At 36.0% G+C, this 24,883-nt stretch overlaps 1 protein-coding gene across 5 annotated transcripts in view; it reads left to right on the top strand.

Moving 5' to 3' along the window:
* LOC138701339 (protein qui-1) overlaps positions 1 to 24,883 on the top strand; it is a 1,858,863-nt gene that overhangs the window by 796,599 nt on the left and 1,037,381 nt on the right. The window lies entirely within an intron of this gene.

Below are 24,883 nucleotides of genomic sequence, written 5' to 3'. Positions count from 1 at the left end.
CTATCATAAAAATAGAATGAAATTTGTAGCTCAGCCACATGATCATAATACAAGACGAAATGAAATTCTTAATTTAGTTGAACCTAAATGCCTCACATCTGTTGCTTTACTACACAGTACAAATTATGGTCTTCGTCTATATAATTCGATAATAAAATTTCATCCAGAATTGACTGCTTTAAGCAATGAAATTTTCAGGTCTAGAATAAAAAAAATTTGTGACGGACTTCCCTGTTTTATATGTACCATGCATTGTACAACAAGTTTATTTCTATCCTATGTATATTTTTTCTATCTTATCTTGGTTACTATATCAACCTGACCTGTACTAATTATACTACTAATAATAAGTTAACATTAATCTATCACCAATCTCAACATCGTCTCTTTTTTAGTCAGTTATTATTATTATTATTATTATTATTATTATTATTATTATTATTATTATTATTGTTAACTTTATTATTATCATCATTTTTATGTGACCTTTTTCCTTAAGTATTTTGTATACAAAGTATGTATATTTATGTATGTTTCTATCTACTCTTAAGAATGTGATCTTAGTGCAAGAATTTTAAATTTCATTTTAGAAACAGTAGAGATTTATATTTTTGTGAATTACCGGTATGTATAATCTGTGTAATCAGAATCTTAAATTTTAATTCAGAAAAAATAGGTAGGCCTATGTTTCGTGAACAATGTAAAATTGTATGTCATTTTCAAGTATTTCTATCAAAACGGAACTGTCCCCGAACACGAGCTTTGCTCTTTCGGGGTACTTTCATGTATGCGTTTTTTATGTATATGTTATTATTAAATAAATCTAAATCTAAATAATGATTGTTCTACTAATTTTAGCTCTCCTTACATATACTTGAACATGTTTGTGGGTGTTGATGTAGAAATCCGTTAAGCACAAATGTAAACGACAATAAGCACATTGCATGAAAGATGCATATCTGTAGTTGGGAGTTGAACAATTCGAATCTTCAGTGTCTCAGATAACATTGGCAGGAGCTTCAATTGAATCACATTCAACTGGGAAAGTAGCTTTCTTTTAGGCATGCTTAATAATTAATATTTGAGGAGAAAAATTCGCTCCGGGGCTGGGGATCGAACCCGGATCCTTGGTTCTACGTCAACTGCCATTATACAACTGCACTAATGCACTCATCTGAGTGACTGTTTGGCCGGGACTCCGCAGTTAAGTGTACAGTAATCTGTACAGAAATATGCACTGATAGCTATGAGAATATTATAGATTTATTAATTTGTCATACAGAATAATATCTGTAATATTGACAATTAATATTTGAGGAGAAAAATCCTCAAATGGCAGTTGACTTGAACATAAAAAATCAACGTATATGCCTAACTTGAAGTCAGGCCACAAAGGCAAATACTGAAGGAGGAGAGTTCGATCCGGTGCTGTGGATAGAATTCGGCGTAGCTCAGTGGTCAGAGCGCTTGGTACGTAGAACCAAGGACCCTGGTTCGATCCCCGGCGCCGGAGCAAATTTTTCTCCTCAAATATTAATTGTCAATATTACAGATATTATTGTGTAGGACAAATTAATAAAAAAAATTTTTTTTAATCTGAAATGCTTAATAATGTTAGTGAATATGGAGGATAAATACATACAGGTAACAACCACTCCACCTGGTGCAACTTTCCTTCTTAAACCGTTGTATGTATTCTTATTTCGTTAATGGAAGAAGTTGACCAAAGTTTTTGCGAGAGAGTTTTACTCGACAATATTGATATGACCTCCAGAGCCGTAACGCTATCATCAACCTGCATGCACTTATAATCAGTTCAGTGCCCCCAGTGTGGCGCTGAACATAACTTGTGTTAGTGCAGGTCCAGAAAGAATGAGAGCTCTAAATTCAGCCTCTCCTACATACCCCAATGGAGTGCAGTATACGGACTTTTTTACTATACGTACGCAGAAATAATTTTCGCTAATGCTCCAAATTATGTGGGATTAAAATAAGAATAATACATTCAGCTCACAAGCGTTAATGTGTACGTTCAAAGGAAGAGATGGGATTTCGTCTACTCTTCTTGTTTCTGTTTCTTAGAAAATGTGATAATGGAATAATAGTGAAATGAAAATGGCAGATGAAATGCAGCCACTTAAACCTGCCAGTTTTTCTACCATAATTTTAATGTATCCCATTCTCTCAAGAGATGAGAAGTAGTCAGCTAGTTGACTGAACTGTAGCTGTGACTTTACATAAACAATCGCACACTTTAAATAAAGATTGCCATAAATGTTGGAAGTTCATGTCAGTCGCCAGTATTTTTATATGTACGCACCTTCGCTTAATTTTTTCCTATTTTTCTCAATGATTCATCGTATTCAGCCTTTAGCTCAGCCGTCGGAAAATTTGTACTCACGATGACATCACTGAAGGCAACCCGCAATACATAAGATGTAATATCAATGGAGGAGTATAGAGCACTCCATTCGGATCCAGTGGCGGACTCTCAACACAAGCATCTGACGTAGACAACACAATATTGATTTATAGATGGACAGATTATATTTTATTTCACCATTTTTTTTTACTGTACTACAACAACCTAGGAAAATACGTCACAAATTGTCACTCTAACCTGGTTGGGTTTTTTCCGAGGTTTTCCCCAACCGTAATGTGAATGCAAGGTAATCTATGGCGAATCCTCGGCCTCATGTCGCCAAATATCATCTCGCTATTACCAATCTCATTGACGCTAAATAACCTAGTAGTTGATACAGCGTCGTTAAATAACCAATTAAAATAAAAAAAATTGTCACTCTTAATACAACTCGTATATTTTCGTCTGCTAGTCACGATCTTTGTTTAGATATTACAAGTTTTTGTTCAGAAAATAAGTGCTCCGAAATACTAGCTATATTGAATATAGAACCAAACATAGCAGCCATGTAGGGTAGCGGCAGGCGACCTATAATAGGACTACATGTGTTTTTCTATGCAGAACATTTTAAATGAATCTAACCCAGCCTGGTGTGTTATACAATGACAACGTTTTATGTCCTCACTTATTTCCAAATCTCTGAATAACACATTACTCCACCTAGTAGACTTGTTTAAAGTCGTATTACGAGTCTCGTTTGTTACTACAGATACAAGTGTTGTTGTTTTCTAATGCCAGGCGTTTGGCAAAGTCATTTGACCTCTTGTACTTCAATATTTTTCAAAGATATTATCATGGCCAGCCACTGAAGCACAGATTTTGAGGTGTTCCGAATCCATTTCTTGGTTTGAGTTGCACAATGGGCAGTTAGGGGACTGATATGTTCCAATTTTATGCAGGTGTTTGGCCAAACAGTCATGGTCTGTTGCCAATCTAAATGCAGCTACAGACGATTTTCGTGGTAAATCGGGAATTAACTGTGGATTATGATGCAGACAGTTCCATTTTTTTCCCTTGAGCTTGTGTTATCAAATTTTGTTTGTTGAAGTCTAAGTAACTTATGTAAATTTAATCATTCTTTTCACATAGTAATACGTAGATTTAGTAACAGGTCTGTAAGTAGCAGTGTTGTCCTTCTTTGCTAAAGCATCCGCATTCTCGTTTCCCAGGATTCCACAAAGGGATGGTATCCATTGGCGTGCAATTCTTTTATTGAAGATATTAATTGAGAGAGCATTTTAGTTATTTCTGCAGTTTGAGAGGAAGGTGTGTGTTTAGAGACTATTGATAGAATAGCGCTTTGGAATCTGGCAATATAACTGCATTCTTAAACTTATTGATGTGGCATAGAAGATTCCTGAGACTTTCACTTATTGCAATGATTTCTCCATCAAAACTTGTTCCTTATCCAAGAGATCTATAAAGTGAAAGAGACAGCACGTTACACCTGCACCGGAACTTTGTTCTCTGGAGATCAAGGATCCGTCGGTGTATAAATGAAGCCAGTTTTGTGGAGGATACCTAATATTAATTGTCTGTAAAAACAATTGTTTCAGTATTTCAGTGTTTGCTTCTGATTTCAGTATTTCGTCTGTTAAATTTAGATTATATTCTATATTTAATAGAGTTAAAAGGTTTGGTTTAATTTGTAAGGTTTCTTTTAAATTCGGGATACTGATTTTCTGTTTTAATTCTTGAACCATGGATATGAAACTTTTTTGAGTTTTTAATCTACAGAGAGGACTGTATGAATGCCAATTGTTTCCTGGTAATCTGATAAGTTTTTCATATTGAATCAGTGCTTTTTCTTCTATTGTCATTTTGATACTGTTAATATTAGTGAGGAATCTCATAGAATCTATTGGAGTTGTTTTGATTCCACCAGTAATGAGTCTGAGAGCTTAGTTTTGAACATATTCTATTTCGTTTATGAAAGGCGAAGTTTATGTTCAGACTCATTCCTTCTATTCATTTCCTTGATGCTTGGAATAACTCCTCTCCTGCTGTATTCCTTTCGAGTGCAATGACATCTAGCAAATATTTCTTATACAGAGAGATCCTTCGTAACTCCGCGAGTGAACATTACCAATTCTACTGTATGAATATCTGTGTTTCCACCTAAATCGAGAGATTAGACCACCGTTCTTGCTTTTTTTTTTTTCTTGTTCAGCTAGTGTTTCAATATCCCTTATCCTCCTTTGTATTGTCCATGTGGATAATTTCATACTGTTAAAAACATCAGATTATTCGGGACAAATATTGTTAGCAACTTTATTCAGACATGTATTAATGAACTATCCTTCATTATAGCACTTCAATGATTTTGCAATTTCCAAAGCAATAACATAACTTGTTTGGAGTTCCCTTCAACTGAGCTTGTTTCATCATATTTTAGTACCGGAACTATTGTTTGAATTTAGTTTCTTTTATGTTTTAATTGCTTCGCCCCTTCCAGCCATACGACAAGAAAATTATGTTTATACTTATTTTCTACTGTATACTTTTCCGTTTAAAATTACGTTGGATATATTCATGCTTACCTATGATTTCGTGATAATCTTATGACGTGTCGTAATGTCGCTAGATGTTTGACTTATAAGTGCCTATTATACTTTTAGAACACAAGAGGCGTCTACATTGTCACCATATGCACAACGAATACTGTTCCTCTCATTCTTCCTTAAACACACGTTTCCGAACAGACGTTGAAGGTTTTGAGAAAGAAGCAATCTAAATCTAATCAGGTAACCCGCCACTGATAGATACCTGTGTACTGGAGTTGTGGGGGGTTTGGACACACGTAGGCTATCTGATGATGTCGCAATCAAGAGCGATGAAAACGTTAATACGAACATTTAATTATGTAATATAAAGGAATTGTACTTTGTATATGGCATGTTGAGTCACTGACGGGAAAAATAATAAATACACTTAATTGAATTTCAAAGACTTCTCTGAAAATTCCCTCAAAATGAAATGAAAAATGGTGATTTCAAGTTCTCTTCGGTTTTGGAACACAAAATTGTGAACAGTGCAATATTTTATCACGAGCCGCCACTGATTAAAAAGCTTCGTTAAATAAAGTACTACTACGATTACTCGTAGTAATATACAGACGTGGATAAATTATTAGCAAAATTGGATTTTTTTATTATATATTTTTACAAAGTATGATTCTTCAATTTAGACTACAGTTGACATCTTTGCGTATATCCAAATTATTAGAAAAATCGAAGATTTGTATTGCATATTTTTACAAAATTTCACTCTTCAATTTAGATTACAATTGATATTTTTGCATATTTACAAATTATTAGCAAAAGTGAAGTTTTTTTTTGTATAGTTTTACAAAATTCGACTCTTCAATTTAGACTACAGGTGACATCTTGGATATTTCCAAATTATTAGCAAAACTGGAGATTTTTATTATATATTTTTACAAAATTTGACTCTTCACTTTAGACTGAATTTGACATTTTTGCATATTTACAAATTATTAGCAAAATTGAAGATTTTATTATATATATTATTTTTATAAAATTTGACTCTTCAATTTAGAACAGCCTACATTTGACATTTTTGCATATTTCTATCTACTGTAATGATAGAAATATGCAAAATTGTCAACTGTAGTCTAAATTGAAAAGTCAAATTTTGTAAATAGAATGATCATAAAAATCGTCAATTTTGTTAATAATTTGTCCACGTCTGTAGACCTACGTTGTCCTGCTATTTCTAAACGTGACTATTTTTATTCCAATATGGATATATTCGTGAAGAAATCTGAACAGCTATATCTGAAATTTCCACGTCTCCTCTTCCCTGTCTTAAAATCCCGATGTACTATTATCAGAGTCTAGTATATACAGTCACGAAGCTTGAGTTGTGAGGGTGCTAGGAACAATAGACCGTGCCGGTACTATTTCGCATTGTCTGTAATGAGGCGATATTAGCGATCCTAGTCGTTAGCAACTTTCTATGGATGCATATTTACTAAATACTGAGCTTCGTGACTGTATATACTAGACTGTGCTATTATTTAGACCAGACCTGCACAAACAGCGCTCAACGAGCGCGCGCGCTCCTTCGGAGCGGGAGAGCGGTGTTTACCGCTCGCCGAAACGGAGAGGAAGATACGTCAGAATGACATAGACTTGATATAGGTAGAGGAGAGGGAAACGACCACTCAGCTGTCTAGTGGAGTGCAGTGTGTAGGCCTATTCTCAGTAACTGTTTCACGTTGCTTACCTACTGCTACAGTACAGTATGGAGGAATCTAAAAGACGGAACATAACATATAACGATTTACAGCTCGAACTTATTGATCTTCAATGTGACCTAAGGGCTAAAGATCGTTTGAATAATACTACTAGCCTGGTTGAGTTATACAAGACTAAACATTAGCAATAATATCTACGACTACACAGGCTGGCTGTGAAAATGATTGCTATATCTGGTTCAACATTTATATTAGTGAGCAACTGTTTTCTATAATCAACTTTAATAAAGGCAGACATCGAACATCTGTAACAGATGTTTCATTATGATCAGTAGGCTACTGTTCCTTTCAGCTGCCAACAGCATAAAACCTCGTTTTGATGTACTGGTAAATAAAAATATAACAAAATGATATTGTACATTTAAGTAGCTATAGAATTTCTATCACTTCTGTAAAATAAATACTTCTTTATTAATTAATAATAGTCCAAGATAATTTTGCAAACACTGAACGGGAATTCATTTCATAAGCACTCGTAATAGTACTTCCTTTTGTATATATATATATATATTATATTTTTGATGTACCGCAGTACGTACATATGATATTTCCATGCAGATATTCTGCGTCATCATATGATGAAATAATGATGGAACGGAGAAAAATTCTCTCCGGCGCCGGGATTTGAACCCGGGTTTTCAGCTCTACGTGCTGATGCTTTATCCACTAAGCCACGCCGGATACAACCCCGACGCTGGTCAGAATCGTCTCAGATTAAGCTCCATCTCTTGGGTTCCCTCTAGTGGCCGCCCTCTGCACTACGTCATAGATGTCTATGAACGCAGGACCGAAGTCCATACATGTGTTGAGGTGCACTCGAATGAGTGACTTGTTGGCCGGGATCCGACGGTATAGGCGCCGTCTTAAATCACAAAGTGATTTATTACGCATATCATATATATTTTTGATGTACCGAAGTACACATGATATTTCCATGCAGATATTCTGCGTCATCATATGATGAAATAGTGATGGAACGGAGAAAAATTCTCTCCGGCGCTGGGATTTGAACCCGGGTTTTCAGCTCTACGTGCTGATGCTTTATCCACTAAGCCACGCCGGATACAACCCCGACGCCGGTCAGAATCGTCTCAGATTAAGCTCCATCTCTTGGGTTCCCTCTTGTGATTGTGATTTAAGACGGCGCCTATACCGTCGGATCCCGGCCAACAAGTCACTCATTCGAGTGCACCTCAACACATGTATGGACTTCGGTCCTGCGTTCATAGACATCTATGACGTAGTGCAGAGGGCGGCCACTAGAGGGAACCCAAGAGATGGAGCTTAATCTGAGACGATTCTGACCGGCGTCGGGGTTGTATCCGGCGTGGCTTAGTGGATAAAGCATTAGCACGTAGAGCTGAAAACCCGGGTTCAAATCCCGGCGCCGGAGAGAATTTTTCTCCGTTCCATCACTATTTCATCACTTCCTTTTGTGTTTATTTTGTACTAGATCCACTCCTTCTTCCAGTCCACCCTTATACAGAGCGCAGCTAATATCTGCATTCCGCTCATGAGCTGTGAGCCGGCTCGGAGAGCGCAAACCTTGTGCATGCCTGATTTAGATCCATGATCTCCGATAGATTATCCACACATCATGTCCTTCCTTCTTAAATATCAGTTTTAAACATATTTTTACGTCCTTAGTGCGTGGGATACGACAGCTAAATAAATAGACAAAGAAATTAAACCGAGGAAAGCATAGAAAGTTGGGGGGAAATACAATTCCGAACTTTGCGATTCTGACACAACTGATGCGATCAAAACACGAGAGAACGCTGCGTTGCTACTCGTATAATGGGATGAAGAAACTCCTGCGTCTGCGTGGCTTTGCGCATCAGATCGTGGTAAGTTGATTATCCGGGTACTTAGCTACTTTGTTTCACTATCCAACTACGGCTGTCCCGATGTTACTAGACTAATAATGGATGTCTGGCCGTGGCTTCATTTTTAGCCTGTCCGTACGCTCGAATAGCCGCTTCTATAGTGTTAATATTTAACTTCTCTACATTTAAAAAATCTCTCCAACTGTGACATAAGCAAACAAAGAAGTAAATAGACAATTAAATGAAGATAAAAAGAAATAGAGGAATTAATGAATGAGTGAGCGAACAAATAGGGATAAAAATAAATAAATAGATAGATAAGCAAGTAAATAAGTGAAATAATAATTACATAATACGAAAATATATACATAAATGAATAATGAGTATAAATAAATAAGTGCATAAATAAATGAATAAATAAATTTAAATTATTAAATATCATTAGAGTCCGTGAGCAAAAATGTGTGCAATAGAAATAGAGGAAGTGAATATTAGGATACATATAATTACTTGCATACAAATGGCTTTTAAGGAACCCGAAGGTTCATTGCCGCCCTCACATAAGCCCGCCATCGGTCCCTATCCAGTGCAAGATTAATCCAGTCTCTATCATCATATCCCACCTCCCTCAAATCCATTTTAATATTATCCTCCCATCTACGTCTCGGCCTCCCTAAAGGTCTTTTTCCCTCCGGTCTCCCAACTAACACTCTATATACATTTCTGGATTCGCCCATTCGTGCTACATGCCCTGCCCATCTCAAACGTCCGGATTTAGTATTCCTAATTATGTCAGATGAAGAATACAATGCGTGCAGTTCTGCGTTGTGTAACTTTCTCCATTCTCCTGTAACTTCATCCCGCCTAGCCCCAAATATTTTCCTACGCACCTTATTCTCAAACACCCTTAACCTATGTTCCTCTCTCAAAGCGAGAGTCCAAGTTTCACAACCATACAGAAGAACCGGTAATATAACTGTTTTATAAATTCTAACTTTCAGAATTTTGATAGCAGACTGGATGATAAAAGCTTCTCAACCGAATAATAACAGGCATTTCCCATATTTATTCTGCGTTTAATTTCCTCGCGAGTGTCAAATATATAATACAAATTATAAAATATACAAGCACAAGACATAAATGACAATAAAATTATAGCAAAAACAATAAACAACATTAACATTAAAAAGTTCATTAATATCATAAAAAAGGTTTGTTGATCAACCAATCATAGACAAGTCTGTTAAAAAAGACCTCCATTCCAGATTAAAAAGTTGAGAAGGAAATTTATTTGCAATTTTTAAAGACATAATGAATAATTGAACGAATGAGTGATGAAATGAATAAATGAGTAAATAGGTAAAGAAAGAAAGAGAAAGAAAAATAAATGAAGAAAGAGAGAAAGAAAGAAGGAAAGAAAGAAAGGAAAGAGGAAAGAAATATAAAAAAGAAGGGAAGGAGGAGGGGAAGACAATAAGAAAGAAAGGAAGAAAGAAAGATAATCTACCTTTTAACTTCTATTCATCAGACCTATGCCGTTCTCAAAAGGGAGCTGTTAATGAGCGATCAGCAACTCAACACCAAGGCACCATAGGACATACTTTCGAAGTAAAGGTTATATTTTAATTTTAAGGGTAAAAAATTATGTTATTTTATGTATGAATTTTTTCAGCATTCTTTCTCATTTCAGCGACTTTTTTTTGAAGTGTATACTTATATTGAACTTCAAAAATAAAACAAAAAATGTCTCAGGACTCAGGAGAACATAAATTCTAATTTTCGCTGATTTTTTCCAACTTCTTTACCGTGTTAATATTTAGGATTTACCTTGCTTGACTAGATTCGAAGTGCTGTGCTTCATTGTCCAAGGCCTACTGGAGATCCTGCGTCATCTTCTGGTTTCTGTTATGGTGGGGTGTGTTCGTGATTGTATCGAAAGTGGTGTGTGTTTTGAAATTGAGTTCAGTGTTCAGAATGTGATGCGGGTGTGTTTTAGTATGTCTAATTTTCAGTTTTTTTTTCTTGAACAAACTGGATGAAAAAAGCTTCTCAACCGAATAATGACAGATATTTTCCATAAAAAATGAATAAAATATGTAAATAAATTAGTAAAAAAAATTAGTGAATAATCGAGTTTAGTATAACATTTTACAATTCAGAGGAAGTTCATCTGACGACCAAAATAGCTACTAGAACTCGTTCATGTTTCTCAGTAATTAAGTCATAGATTTTTCTATTTCGTATGGATATCATACAGTCAGCTTATCACTGAAGTTGCGCCATGTACCTGTGTAACAATTTAATACGTAAGACTGGTTAACAAGTTAGATACTTTGTCTGCCACCCTGATAAAACTAGATATTTTCTTAAGTGACATTGCTGCTTACGGAAATGACTGTGAAATCTGGACTTTTACATTTTTATGTCAATATGGGAATTTTTTCTAAATAAACTGCCTTTTTTCCATTTTGAATCTTGCGTACACTACTTTTAATACTTGAATACTTTTAACACTTGAATATAAGTAATTGATTAACTAGCGGGCTTACTCGTGTTAATTATGTAAGTTTGTGCGGCTTACAGCTGTTTCGGTGCTTCATCACGCCATCCTCAGAGCCTACTAGATCTCGGCGTCATCTCGAACTTCTCTGCCTGTTATGTGGGTGCGTTTGATTGTTGAAAGTTGTTGAAAAGTGGAGTCAAATAATGTGTGTGTATTGAAATTGATCTGTGCGACATCACCATAACAAAAATTGACAACAAACACACCTTCAAACTATACAGAAAACCAACCACCACCACTACACACATAAACAACACATCTAACCACCCCATACAACACAAACATGCTGCATTCAGGACAATGGTACACAGATTACTCAACATACCCATGAGCCAACAACACTACAATGAAGAAGTGAACACAATCAAATACATAGCACAAGAAAACGGTTACAATCCAAACATAATAGACAGCATCATAAGAAAGACAAAACAAAAACTTAACAAATACAAAAACACGGAAAACACAACACAAACACAAGAACACAAGAAATACATCACACTAACATATGAAAACAAAAGCACACATAAGATCGCATCTTCATTCAGAAAGCATAAATACAACATAACACACAGAACAGAAAACACACTACAAAGACATCTCAACACACAAAAAACACAAACAAATAAATACGACCACACAGGTGTATACAAACTCACATGTAATAGTTGCGACAAGTTCTACATTGGACAGACAGGCAGATTATTGCAAACACGCTACAAAGAACACATTAAAGCAATAACCAGAGGACACAATACATCTACATACGTTTATCACATAACCAATGCTAACCATACATACAATAACATAAATGCGGACATGGAAATCCTACACGTACAACCCAAGAACCAAAAACTCAACACACTAGAACGATACGAAATATGCAAATACACTAAAACACACCCCGATCAAATTCTCAACACGCAGATCAATTTCAGTACACACACACTATTTGACTCCACTTTTCAACACCTTTCAACAATCAAACGCACCCACATAACAGGCAGAGAAGTTCGAGATGACGCCGAGATCTAGTAGGCTCTGAGGATGGTGTGATGAAGCACCGAAACAGCTGTAAGCCGCACAAACTTACATAATTAACACGAGTAAGTCCGCTAGTTAATCAATTACTTTTGTCTTTTTTTCTCCGCTCAAAATAAGTAATACTAAATTATGAACTCTTGTAAGTAACTTGAAATGCAAAAATTTGATGTGATTGTACTAACATTTTCTGAACAGTTTTGTATTTGAGAAGAAAGCAAGAGAAGTAAAATATTGAAGCAGTATCGAGTATGGCTTCAGAAAAGGTCGCACGTGTAGCATGGACTAACCTCCCGAAAGGCGAGGAAAGTCCTGTCAGGCCACATAAAACATGAAGCGACCCGTACTCTAGGGAGAACAAGCTTTTAGTGTAAGAAGGAGGAAAGGAGAAGAATAATGCCCGAGAATATATCTGCAAGTACAGTCTCCTCCTCACTTTAACTCTGTTCTGAACTTGAGACTCTTCTAAAACTTCGATGCGACCCTTGAATACGTGAAACGTGTTGTGGTGTCCGGAAACATAAACTGTAAACAGTGGGTCGAATCAGAATATTATATTCAAGTCACTGGTCGTGGAATTTCTCTGCATGTGATAATTCTACATCGCAAGAAAAAACAGAGAAGGCGAGAATTTTTAAATATTGTTGTTCTTGTTGTTTGGTCAACTGTCCAAAGACAGGTCTGAACCTCTCAAGTAATACTAATAAGGCAACACTTATGAGGCAATTAAGCCAGGAAATAATAGGGTAGAGTGGCCAATTTCTTTCCTCTTCCATTGCATACATGGCCGACTACCTACATATTACACTAATCATAGTTCATATATATACAAACAAATTGTTTTTCCTCTGACCATATCGTCATGTGAGATCTACTGCCTGGTAATAGATGTATACAAGATGTATCTAAATTGGTGTCAAATATTTCGGGGACATGTTCCTAATACCAAAACATTACAAAAAGTTCATATGAATATTGGTCTCAAACTAGTTTATTTCAGAGTTAGAAGACAAAATTTAATGTTACAAAAATTGCTCGGAGTGGCTTCCTCCTGCTTCAATGTGTCCCCTAAACCTGCGTTACATGCTCTGGCGTACTCTGTTGAAAATTCCTGGAGCGTTTCATATTTCGTGAAATATAGTTTGGATATGCTCTCAGAATATCAACATTAAGTACAGGAGTCGCATGAACCAGGGACTTTAAATGTCCCCAGACGAAGAAATCCATTGGATTCAAATCAGGCCATCGAGCAGGCCATGCACTAAATCCCCTTCGACGAATACATCTTTGGGGAAATCGATCATTAAAAAAAATTACGAACTATCAGACTGAAATGAGCTGGAGCAGCATCGTATTAAAACACATTCGTTGGATGACGTCCAGAAGCACATCATCAATTAAATGATGCAAATCATTTCGTTCTGGTCACTTACAGAATGCATTTTCTTCTGATTTCTTTGCTGTACAAAATACAAACAAACAAAAAACCACCAAACAATCAGCGGTCAATGAAGGGACAAATCCTTTAAAAACTCCCTAACGAATGGTTTTAAGACCCATGTTCTTATTAACTTTTAAAATTATTTTGATCTTAGGAACACGTCCCCGAAATATTTGACACCAATTTAGATACACCCTGCATACTATGTCATCCAGAACCTCAATAAGAGGTATTTAAAACATTATAGACACGAATTTAATTTCCTAGTGTCTATTAGAATAATGATACATTATTTTTTGGTTTTATTATTATTATTATTATTATTATTATTATTATTATTATTATTATTATCATCCATATTATCATTATCCGCTAGTTTGAGTCCTCATGGGGAATAAATGTTCTCATAAAGTTTGGGTTAGTGTATAGAATCGGTTCCTAATCTGCGTCGTAGCGAATTTGGGGAGCCAGTCGATACGCATGCATGGGTTTTAACGGCCCAGAGCAGAGCTAAATTCTCTGTATAATAAATTTGAAGTACGTATAACAGAGGACAAAGAAAAAAGAATTTGTAGACACAGATGCTATCCCCAACAGATGAGAAATGTGTTATAATAGCATTAATTCTTATCAAGAAATAATTAGGCCTAACTAAAATGGACATGGATGGGCAATTCGTGCTCACAAAGTGCTAAAAAGCCATGAAAGAGAGAAAGACAGACGGAGCCAGCCGCAGCAGTTACAAGTTGTTTGTAGTTTCGCTCCAAAGTAGTTCACTACCACGGTGCTCTCTGGTGGCTCATGCAGGTGGTCGTGATATCTACTCCATGATTTGAATTTCAGAATTAAGCATGGTACAATAATTATAGTAATTTTAGACAGACTGCACCTAAACACACATAACAAAATTATATTCTTTTCTAGCTTTGTAAATTAGTTTAGTACTGGAAACACAAACTGAATGCAACCTTTTCAAGATATAACAAATATAGCTGCAACACTATTTGTTAATATTTCTTATTACATAGAACGCGAGAATTTACAAGATTTTATACATTAAAGAGTATTCCTCTGTTCCCAGAAACGTAATAGTTTGTATTCGCAAACAATCACAAATTCAAGAAAGTAATTTTTTTACATTTCGCGAAAAATGAAATAAACTTACTTCTGGACTCTTTCTGTACATTTAGAGCTTTTACACTTCTTTCTTGTATTAAACTCTGCTTTAAGAACATCCTAAAGTATACTGTATATGGAAGGAAAGAGTATATTTGGAAATTCTGACTTTGGCAGCATTACGAACAGTTTGATTCCTTTTTTCGCTGGAATCTGAGTAGGGTGCCGTTCTGTAGATTAATCAATTCAAGCTTGGCTGTAAGCCAAAAGGATTAAAAAAAAATCTCGATTCCTTGTGAATTGCCACTGTTTCTTCAAACTTACCAGTGAATTCTGCTGTAGGTCTTGAAGTAGGGTCTTATCTTTGATAAGAAGATTTTCTTCTCAATCTTCAAGATAGTTTAGAGATAAAGAAAGTGAAGTTGTTTATGTTCTACATGATACTGCCACATTTCAAATTTATCCATAAATGCTCTTAGCTAGTCGATCATATGTCCTGCAATTCTGTAGCTCGCACGGACAACGTGCTAACGATATTTGATACCAGTCTCTCCTTGTTGATATCCCATTTTTATCTTTAGCTATTCTAAAGCAGATCTAGACAGTATTTCTTTACTAAATCCTTCACTGTGTCTATTTGTAACATAAAATGCTATGGGTAAGAAAGTGTAATAGAACATAATACAAGCTTTACCTCCATTCTTGAAAAAAAAAAAAAAAGTCTCGACTCATCACTAAAGAGAAATGATATGGTGATTATCAGGGAAAGGATTTATATGTAAATACATATTTACTTATAAAGCTAATATAATTTATATTTTGCATTATCTTTATGTTTCACAATGTGTAGGGTTGAAAAATCCTACTTTTATTTTCTATATTTTTCCATATTTTAGAGTTTAGTACATATTTTCGTTAATTTCCATATATTTTCCATATTTCATATAAAACAGTCCATATTATATTAGGTTTAACAATAAAACAAAACAAAATTCCATTAACTTTTAAAAATACATTTCAACAATAGAGATTTAAACACATGTTCAGTAATCCCTTTAACATCAGAGTTATTTGAAAATTAGCAGTCCTATCAACAATGGGAAAGTAAGTTACAAAACTGTATTAATTTAATTTAAAATTTTTAACAGACTTCAGTTGTGCAGCTCAACAGTTAAATGCCAGTCAGAGTACACATAGGTTCAGTTTTGTAAATCATACTATAAAGACGGTAAATATGCCAAAAGTACGTCATTCAGTCAATTTAAAATCAAAACTAACAAGTTACATTTCAGAATTTAAAGAAGATGGTTTATCAACTGACAATAAAATATTATTTTGTAATTTGTGTCAGTGTGCAGTATCATCTACACAAAAGTTCCTGGTGCAACAACACATTACAACTAGTAAACATCAGGCCAACAAACAACTAAATTCCAAGCAGAGACAATTGTTTTTAACACAACCAACAACATCGAATGTAAGATCTGAGTTTAACATCGACCTGTGCCGTTCTCTCATCTCTGCTGATATTCCTCTCTACAAACTAAAGAATAAGGTCTTCAGGGAATTCCTTGAAAAATATACTCAACATACAATCCCGGATGAGTCAACACTTAGGAAGACGTATGCTCCATCCATCTACGATGAAACAATACAGAAGATAAGAGATGAAATTAAAGATAGTTCAATTTGGGTTTCCATTGATGAGACTCCCGACAAAGAAGGTAGACTTGTTGGTAATGTAGTTATCGGTTTGTTAAGTGAACAATATTCTGAACGAATTCTTTTACATTGTGATGTTCTAGAAAAGTGCAATAACAAAACTATAGTTAAACTGTTCAACGAAGCTATGGGTATCCTGTGGCCAAAGGGTATTATGTACGATAATGTGTTATTCTTTATTAGCGATGCTGCCCCTTATATGGTCAAAGCTGGACAAGCATTATCTGTTGTATATCCTAAATTGACTCATTTTACTTGTGTGGCGCATGCATTTCATCGTGTGGCAGAAGTGGTCAGAGACAATTTCCCTAAAGTAGATTTGTTGATTTCATCAGTGAAAAAAGTATTTCTCAAAGCTCCCAGTAGAGTTAACGTGTTGAAAGAAATGTACCCTGAAATTCCATTGCCACCAAAGCCAATTTTAACTAGGTGGGGTACATGGCTAGAAGCAGTTGAATATTATGCCGAACATATAGACTCTATTAACAATGTTCTCCTTGCATTGGACTCTGAAGATGCAGTCTCAATTGATACTGCGAAAACAGTTACCTGTGACATAAGTGTGAAGAATGACTTAGCTCACATTCAGCATACATTTTCATGCATCATAAAAACGCTCAAAAGTCTCCAAAATAGGCACCTTTCACTATCTGAAAGTTTTGAAATTATAAATAGTACTGTGGAACAACTGAATCGTGGTAGAGGTAAAGTTGCAGATGCAGTAAGAGCTAAGGTGGACACTGTACTTTCAAAAAACCCTGGATATGAAGAACTACAAAAGGTTGTTGCTGTGATGAGTGGTGAATCAACAGTGAAGATTAACTTGGACTTATCCCCAGCAGACATTGTGAAATTGAATTATGTACCAGTTACTTCTTGTGACGTCGAACGCTCTTTTAGTCAGTATAAATCTATCCTCAGAGACAATAGAAGAAGATTCACTTTTCAGCACTTGAAAGAAATGTTTGTAACCTATTGTTATGGTAACAGACAATAAAAATTGTGTTTTGTTGAAACTACATTGGAAGATAAGGTACGTCCATTATATTTTTTGTTTAGTTTGATTAAAATGTACCAATATTTAACGTACATAGTCTTTTTTTATAATTTTAAGTCCGTATTTAATTCCATATTTTGGTAAAAATCCATATTTAATTCCATATTTTGGTAAAAATAACTACATATATATTTACATATTTCATATATTTTTAGTCCATATAAATCCGTTCCCTGGTGATTATACTGTTTTTTTTTTTTTTACTTAAAACGAGCCGCCACTTACTGCAGACGCGAGCGAACTTGCGTGTTGCAAGAACCGCAAACAGAAATTGCAGCTAGCACAGGGTCAGTTCTACCTGACTGAGATCGTGTTGACACTTTGAGAGTACGAGTTGCCCACCCATGCACTTGGCTATAGATCCGTCAGCAACTAGGAATTCTCGAGTGAAGGCATGCCTTTAAGATACAAACGTCTGGAAACTCAGTAGAAATGACTGAACGCCGCGTGGAGGAATTTATGCAGCCATAAATATGTTCTTCTAGCACGGTAGCTATTAGTTTCTGGATTTGTGCTTGTTAAAAGTGTTTTACTTTTTTTTTTCAACGATAACTACTCTTAAATTTTTTTTATCCTTTCTCGATGTCTTGATATAACTTACTTACTGGCTTTTAAGGAACCCACAGGTTCATTGCCGCCCTCACATAAGCCCGCCAATGGTCCCTATCCTGAGCAAGATTAATCCAGTCTCTACCATCATATCCAACCTCCCTCAAATCGATTTTAATATTATCTTCCCATCTACGTCTCAGCCTAACCAAAGGTCATTTTCCCGCCGGCCTCCCAACTAACACTCTATATGCATTTCTGGATTCGCCCATACGTGCTACATGCCCTGCCCATCTCAAACGTCTGGATTCAATGTTCCTAATTATGTCAGGTGAAGAATACAATGCGTGCAGCTCTGCGTTGTGTAACTTTCTCCATTCTCCTGTAACTTCATCCCGCTTAGCCCCAAATATTTTCCTCGGAACCTTATTCTTAAACACCCTTAATCTCTCTTTCTCTGTCAAAGTGAGAGTCCGAGTTTCACGACCATACAGAGCAACCGGTAATATAACTGTTTTATATATTCTAACCTTCAGATTTTTTGACAGCAGACTAGATGACAAAAGCTTCTCAACCGAATAATAACATACATTTCCCATATTTATTCTGCGTTTAATTTTCTCCCGAGTGTCATTTATATTTGTTACTGTTGCTCCAAGATATTTGAATTTTTCCACCTCTTCGAAGGATAAATCTCCAATTTTTATACTTCCATTTCGTATATCATTATCAAACATAATTAGCTGAATCTCAGTAACGACATCTCATTAAATAGGTCATTGCGTACGATCGTGGATGGGCCTTGGATATGTGCTGTCCTCTCTCTACAGTTGTTATTTTCATTTTTGACCCTCTTCGATTAGGCGTTCCAGTCCGAAAGGGATACAATTACCATTCATTACCGTTTGCTACTTCATGTATGTGTGTATATATATATATATATATATATATATATATATAATTTTAATGTACCGAAGTACCTATGAAGTTTCCAAGCAGATATTCTGCGTCATCGTACCTCATGTATAGTTGCACTATTTCAAGAACTCTGATCTGTGGTGTAGACAGCCACAGTCTGTTTCGTTGTAGATGTAAAATTAAATTAATTTGCATATTATCTGCGAATTCCTGCAAGCATTCCTGCGTAGCATGCATTTCAAACTACGCCGCTCGCTGTAAGCCGAGAGCGCTGCAGTTCCGGTAGGATACAGTTGAACAACGACAAGATAGGGGTCAAAATATCAATATTCTGAACGACATGGGTTGAAAATATAAGTACACCAAATCCTTTAGTACTTTGAAGCCCGTTTTTTGGGTCCATGTATCTAAGGATGTTAAGGTAAATATTGAGGAAGATTTATAAGCAAGAAAAGTAAGGGAACTAGCTGTTAGTTAAACGGACAGTATTCCTTACCGATAACAGAACTCCTCAGTCCAGATAAATTAAAATGATATTTAATTAATATCAAAGAAAAATCTGTTCACAAATGTTACAATGTATAAACGTTAACCGAAGTCAAAAGACACTCGGTAATAGTTGCATATTATTAAGTTGCATTGAGCCTCAAGTTCAACTCGGGTTGCAAACAATACAACGTTACATAACAATGTTAACAATATCTCGTTTAAGGTTGCCTCGTTTTAAATTACATAACTTTCCATCATAAAGTTGAGTTGTGGTAAGTTAATAAGCAAGACATTGTTATAGTTAAGATTATTATTATTATTATTATTATTATTACTATTATTATTATTATTATTATTATTATTATTATTTCATTACATAGCATTTTGATTTTAAATTCTTCGGTGATATTTAGTATTAGTTGGTAAGGCTGAAGAGACGGCCAAAATGAGTATCACGTGAACTTCACCATAAGTCACCAGAGAGATACATGGACACATGAGTATTCGGGCAAGGAATCTTTTCAGTACAAAATATATCCTTTCTGGCACAGATTATAGAATCACAACATTCATTCATACAACATACCGTTACAACTTTCTTTACATTAGTCCTAGGAATACTGTTGAAAATTTATCTTATTGGACAAGTGATGACAAACGAATACTATGTCCAGTGAGAAATAATGAACAAAAACAGTACTGTATAGCGTGTTAAAAAATAACATATCGAGAGGTTGAGATATTCATCGAAACAAGGAGGAGAAAGTCTGATAAACGTAGGTCCCAAAATTAAATTTTGTACGAAACAAGAACTTTGAAATTGGTATTGAAAGAACAGCGTATGTTCTAATGCGAGCTCTTTGTTCGTTTCTTGTTGCAGTTCATTAAACATGAGAGTTAATTAGCGTGCAGTAAAGTAAACATTAAAATGATGTCTGTGATTGTATCGGTCAGAGTATCTTCCAAGATATGAATACTTGTTCATCAACATCATAGGAGTTGCTAAATGTGATTTGCATTCATTATATCGCATCCTTCTTCCCTACGTAGTAACTCACGCATTCTTTAAAACGGTTCCGGTTAATACCTAATGTGTTGATAGGCATTGAAGACGAACTTCTGTAGTGTTTGTATATCATTTATGGGTGTTGCATACGCCAAGGCTGCCTGTGGCATTGTTGGAAAGAGGAATTTGCTTACATTACTGCATAATTACCTCAGACATCGCCATCAAAAATTTCTTCCAACAAATCAACAGATAAGTTTTTAATAAAATGAAACATCTCACTCTTTTATTAAGGTCAGAATTGTGAAATGGCATAATATGTTGTGAAACAATCCAAGCAACCCTCAATATACACTGTAATCAATGATTTACAGTGATGATGCAGCAAATGGGAAAAATCTTCTATATTGGCTTTGAAAGTATACTCGTAAGCATTTTTTTTTTTTATACAATTTAAAATGAAAAACTGTCCGTTCTACTTTTCATATTGCAAAAATAAATAAATAAAAAACTGCCCGTCCTACGGTTTATTTTGCGTGTTATTGATTCGCAACCCACCGCTTAGCGGGCCGCGAGTGAGTAGCTGCGCTGTTAAATGCCGTATACACTTAACTTCCGCGAGCGGGCCCTAGCAAAATAAATGCACTGTATATAGTCACCAGTTGTTGATTTAATGGTTCAGGGAGCTGCTGCAAGTCTGCGATGATCAGGCATGTGTTCAGATACAAGTTGAAAAATTATCTTATATAAGTGTACGGTTAATGTTAAATAATACCATGGCGAGTCTTCGCCAAAACGCCGTTTCACTATGATTAATTTATTCCATCGACTCTAGTTAACTGCTAGATATGCCTCGTTTAATGGGCGATTACATTTTACACTACTGCCCCATATCACATGCATTTATCCTCTATTTCAAGCCACATCCAAACCACGGCAGGCCTCGTGATCGCAAAAAATTATGCATTCCTGCCTTATAATTCCATAAACCATGACTATCATGGCCGTTCCCTGCTATTGTAGCGCGATTAGCTATACAGGACAAACTGCGTGGTAAATCTCAGGGGCGTATTTGAAGCCGATGAACCGAAGTAGCGTTGATCTGGCCACATTCATTATCTTGACAGCCGTCTGTCGCATCAGATAAAGTCTGTGTGGGCATTATTCCCCGATCCGTACGCCGTGCTTTTGGTTGCAAAATGACACAAAGCTTTTAACATTTACATTTTGGTTTCCGTTTGCTATTGCCCCATTGAATTGCCGCTCTCCAACAAGAGACTAAGGGGATCTGTCCGTATCAGTTCCCTTTAGAGCGCTCTACGTCGCTTGGAGCAAACCCTATTCACAGTAATACAGAGGAAATCGCTTTGCATTAAGGACCAAACACATTCAATATCTGTATGGTCGAAAGCATTCATTTTATAAAATTCGGTAAACTTTATATGACTGGATAGTTCACTGTAAGTCCAATGAATATAAATTATCGCAGTGCCTCGCTGATACCGAGATCAAACGGCTGATAATGTCACCAGTGACACTCCATTTGAGGGAGATTCTGAGGGGCTTATAGTCGAAACCTAGCCGTTGGGCAGTAGCCACACGCTTCCTCTGAGCCATATCAAAAGACATGTATTATTAGCATATTCCAATCAATATTTGCATGCAGTTCGTGGTAATAGATATTTACATTGAACAACATTTTTTTTTCGGAATATACGAGTATATGATAAGACTTCCTTGTGTTAAATTCTAACGTACCTTGTTTAGACGTTTCGACCTTTTATGAGTCATCTTCAAAACTGGTCGTTGTTGGTCTTGGCGCCTCTTGTTTTGTTTCCTGTGAGGGTGTGTTCGTGTGGTGTAATGTAGAGTCAAAGAGTGTGTGTGTGTGTGTGTGTTCTGAAATTGAGTTGTGTGTTGAAAATTTCGTTGGGGTAGGTTTTCGTGTGTCTGTATATTTCATATTGTTCTAGTGTGTCTAGTTTCTGGCTTTTTGGTTGGATGTGTAGTATTTCCATGTCTGTGTTGATGTCTCTGTGGGTGAGGATAGCATTCGTGATGTGTTCTGCATATGTGGAGGTGTTTTGTAATTTTGTTACGGCTGTGATGTGTTCTTTGTAACGTGTTTGAAATGATCTGCCTGTCTGTCATATGTAGAAGTTGTTGCAAGTGTTACATTTGAGATTGTATACGCCTGTGTGGTTGTATTTGTTTGTTTGTTTGTGTTGTTTGTGTGTTGAGATGTTTTTGTAGAGTGTTATTTGTTCTGTATGGGATGTTGTAGTTTAATTTCTTGATTGAGATTGCAATTTTGTGTGTATTTTTTGTGATTATGTAAGGTTGCCATAATATGTACGACTATAGTCGTACGCATACGACTATTTTGACTAATTGTACGAGGTACGACCGAACTCTATGTCGTACGGAATTTTGTACGACTATTTCAGTGAAGGGAAACAATTATTTTGGGACTTATTATGTTGATTTATAACTGAAATAAAATTGATGGTTAATTAGTCCCTTTTAGACAAGTTTTCTTCATTCAGTATGTCCTTGACTAATGTGAAAGAAACACCTTTTAAGGGGAGAAAATGGTTTGAAGCTCGATCTGGTAACTATGCTTGCCATGAAAGTTATGATTTGTCATCTTGAGCTCTTGGTTTCACGTACACAGGGCGGTTTATATCAAAGTAATACATATTTAATTTTATTAACTTCCCTATTCGTTCGAGAAATGAAGTCTTTTATCAATGAAATAGTATCGCAGTAGCATTAATAAGTTTAAACGCGCCGGCATTATAGAGGTGTCGGTTTTGAATAGACTGTAAATGAATTAATTTGATATAATTTTCAGCCGCCGTATGATATTAAAATATCTGCCGCCGCGCCGGCCAAAGATCAAATTTCTGCTGACTTTAAATATAACAAAGTTGTTTCTAATCAAGCGTCATCGTGCACGCTTTACGGAAATCACAGTGTAGATGATGAGAAGATGAAGAAATGGTTGGTGATTTGTTTCAGTCTTTAATGCCATTATGGATGTCAACAATAATTAGTAGTAAATTCTTAAAATTTGGAACTGAAATTGACTGGTAGACATATATAATTTATATAGGTTATTTTATGATTATTTATCAACTGCGAAGGTTATCTGGCGTCAATGACATGAAAGTGATAATGCCAGCGAAATGATTCCAGCGCCGAAAGTTACCCAGCATTTGCTCTTAATGGGTTGAGGGGAAACCCCGAAAACATCCTCAACCAGGTAACATGTCTCAACCAGGATTTGAATCCCGCCCCGCTCGCGTCATAGCCAGACATACTAACCATTACTACACAGCGGTGGACTAGAAATATATATTAGGAAGGTGAGAAATGTACGACAGTTTTATGCTGAAGTACGTCAATTTTTATAAGTTGATACTACGGTTGCGATTCCTTTATCTGGCAACCATACCGACCAGGCCTCGTCTTCCATGTCTCCATTGCTTAACGTTCGGGGATGTCTTCCGTCTAAACTATTTCCAACTAAAGATTGAAGTAGACGTAAACAAAACCGAAATGTATTACTCCGCAATCGCAAGCTAGCTGCCAAAGCAGCCACCAGGGCGCATTATTTTCAGCAAGTGAGCACGCAGGGCAGCCACCGTCTGATATATTGCAGACATTTCAACACATTCATTAAACTAACCCGTAAAATGCTCACAGAGGGTTAATATTTATTATTTCCCTACTGGAAATAGTGGATTTTCATTTTCTGTAGATTCGTGATTAAATGTTATTCTTTGAAGAGTGGAGAATTTCTTTAATTCATTTATTTGAGGTTGGCAACACTGAATCTCGCACTGTATTATATCAGCTGTGCTGATGTGCTCTGTGAAGCTACAAGTCACCTTGGGAGGGATTTAATACCTATTACGCATGCGCGTTGCCATAATACACGTTACAATGATTTAACATGCAATGTCTGAAACCACTAATATAAACATGTTGTTTAAATCGTAAGAAAGTGTTCTTATAAGTATGTTTAATTCACTCGTATTCCATGTATATTATACATTTTATTATTTTAGAAGTAACTATTCTAATGTGAGGAAGAAGATGACAACCATGAGATTGGAGGCGTTGTGCATCCAATAGCCAATCAGGAAGCATTATGCCACGTGCATTTATTTACATTTACTTCAATCTTTAGCTGGAAAGAGAGTAGGTAACCAGTCAGGCTACCAACTACCAACAAGGCTCCTTAGTGTTGTCAGCCGGTGTGGGTTTGGGAATTCACTTAGCTTGAGGCTTAGCGCAACAGGCCTTGAAAGGTCGCAGTATTGGGTTGCATTACCTCCTCCAGAAATGCTGTTGCATTCCACTATATTACGAGGGGGATCCAAGAAATAACGACCGTTCGCGCATACCCGCCGTGCAGCTGACTCCCCTTCCTTGTTTGAAGGTCAACT

The sequence above is a fragment of the Periplaneta americana genome, chromosome 6 (genome assembly GCF_040183065.1).
Source record: "Periplaneta americana isolate PAMFEO1 chromosome 6, P.americana_PAMFEO1_priV1, whole genome shotgun sequence".
In the NCBI taxonomy this organism is placed as follows: domain Eukaryota; kingdom Metazoa; phylum Arthropoda; class Insecta; order Blattodea; family Blattidae; genus Periplaneta; species Periplaneta americana.
The sequence above is the reverse complement of the archived record's forward strand: the minus strand, read 5'-3'. Positions and strand labels throughout refer to the sequence as shown.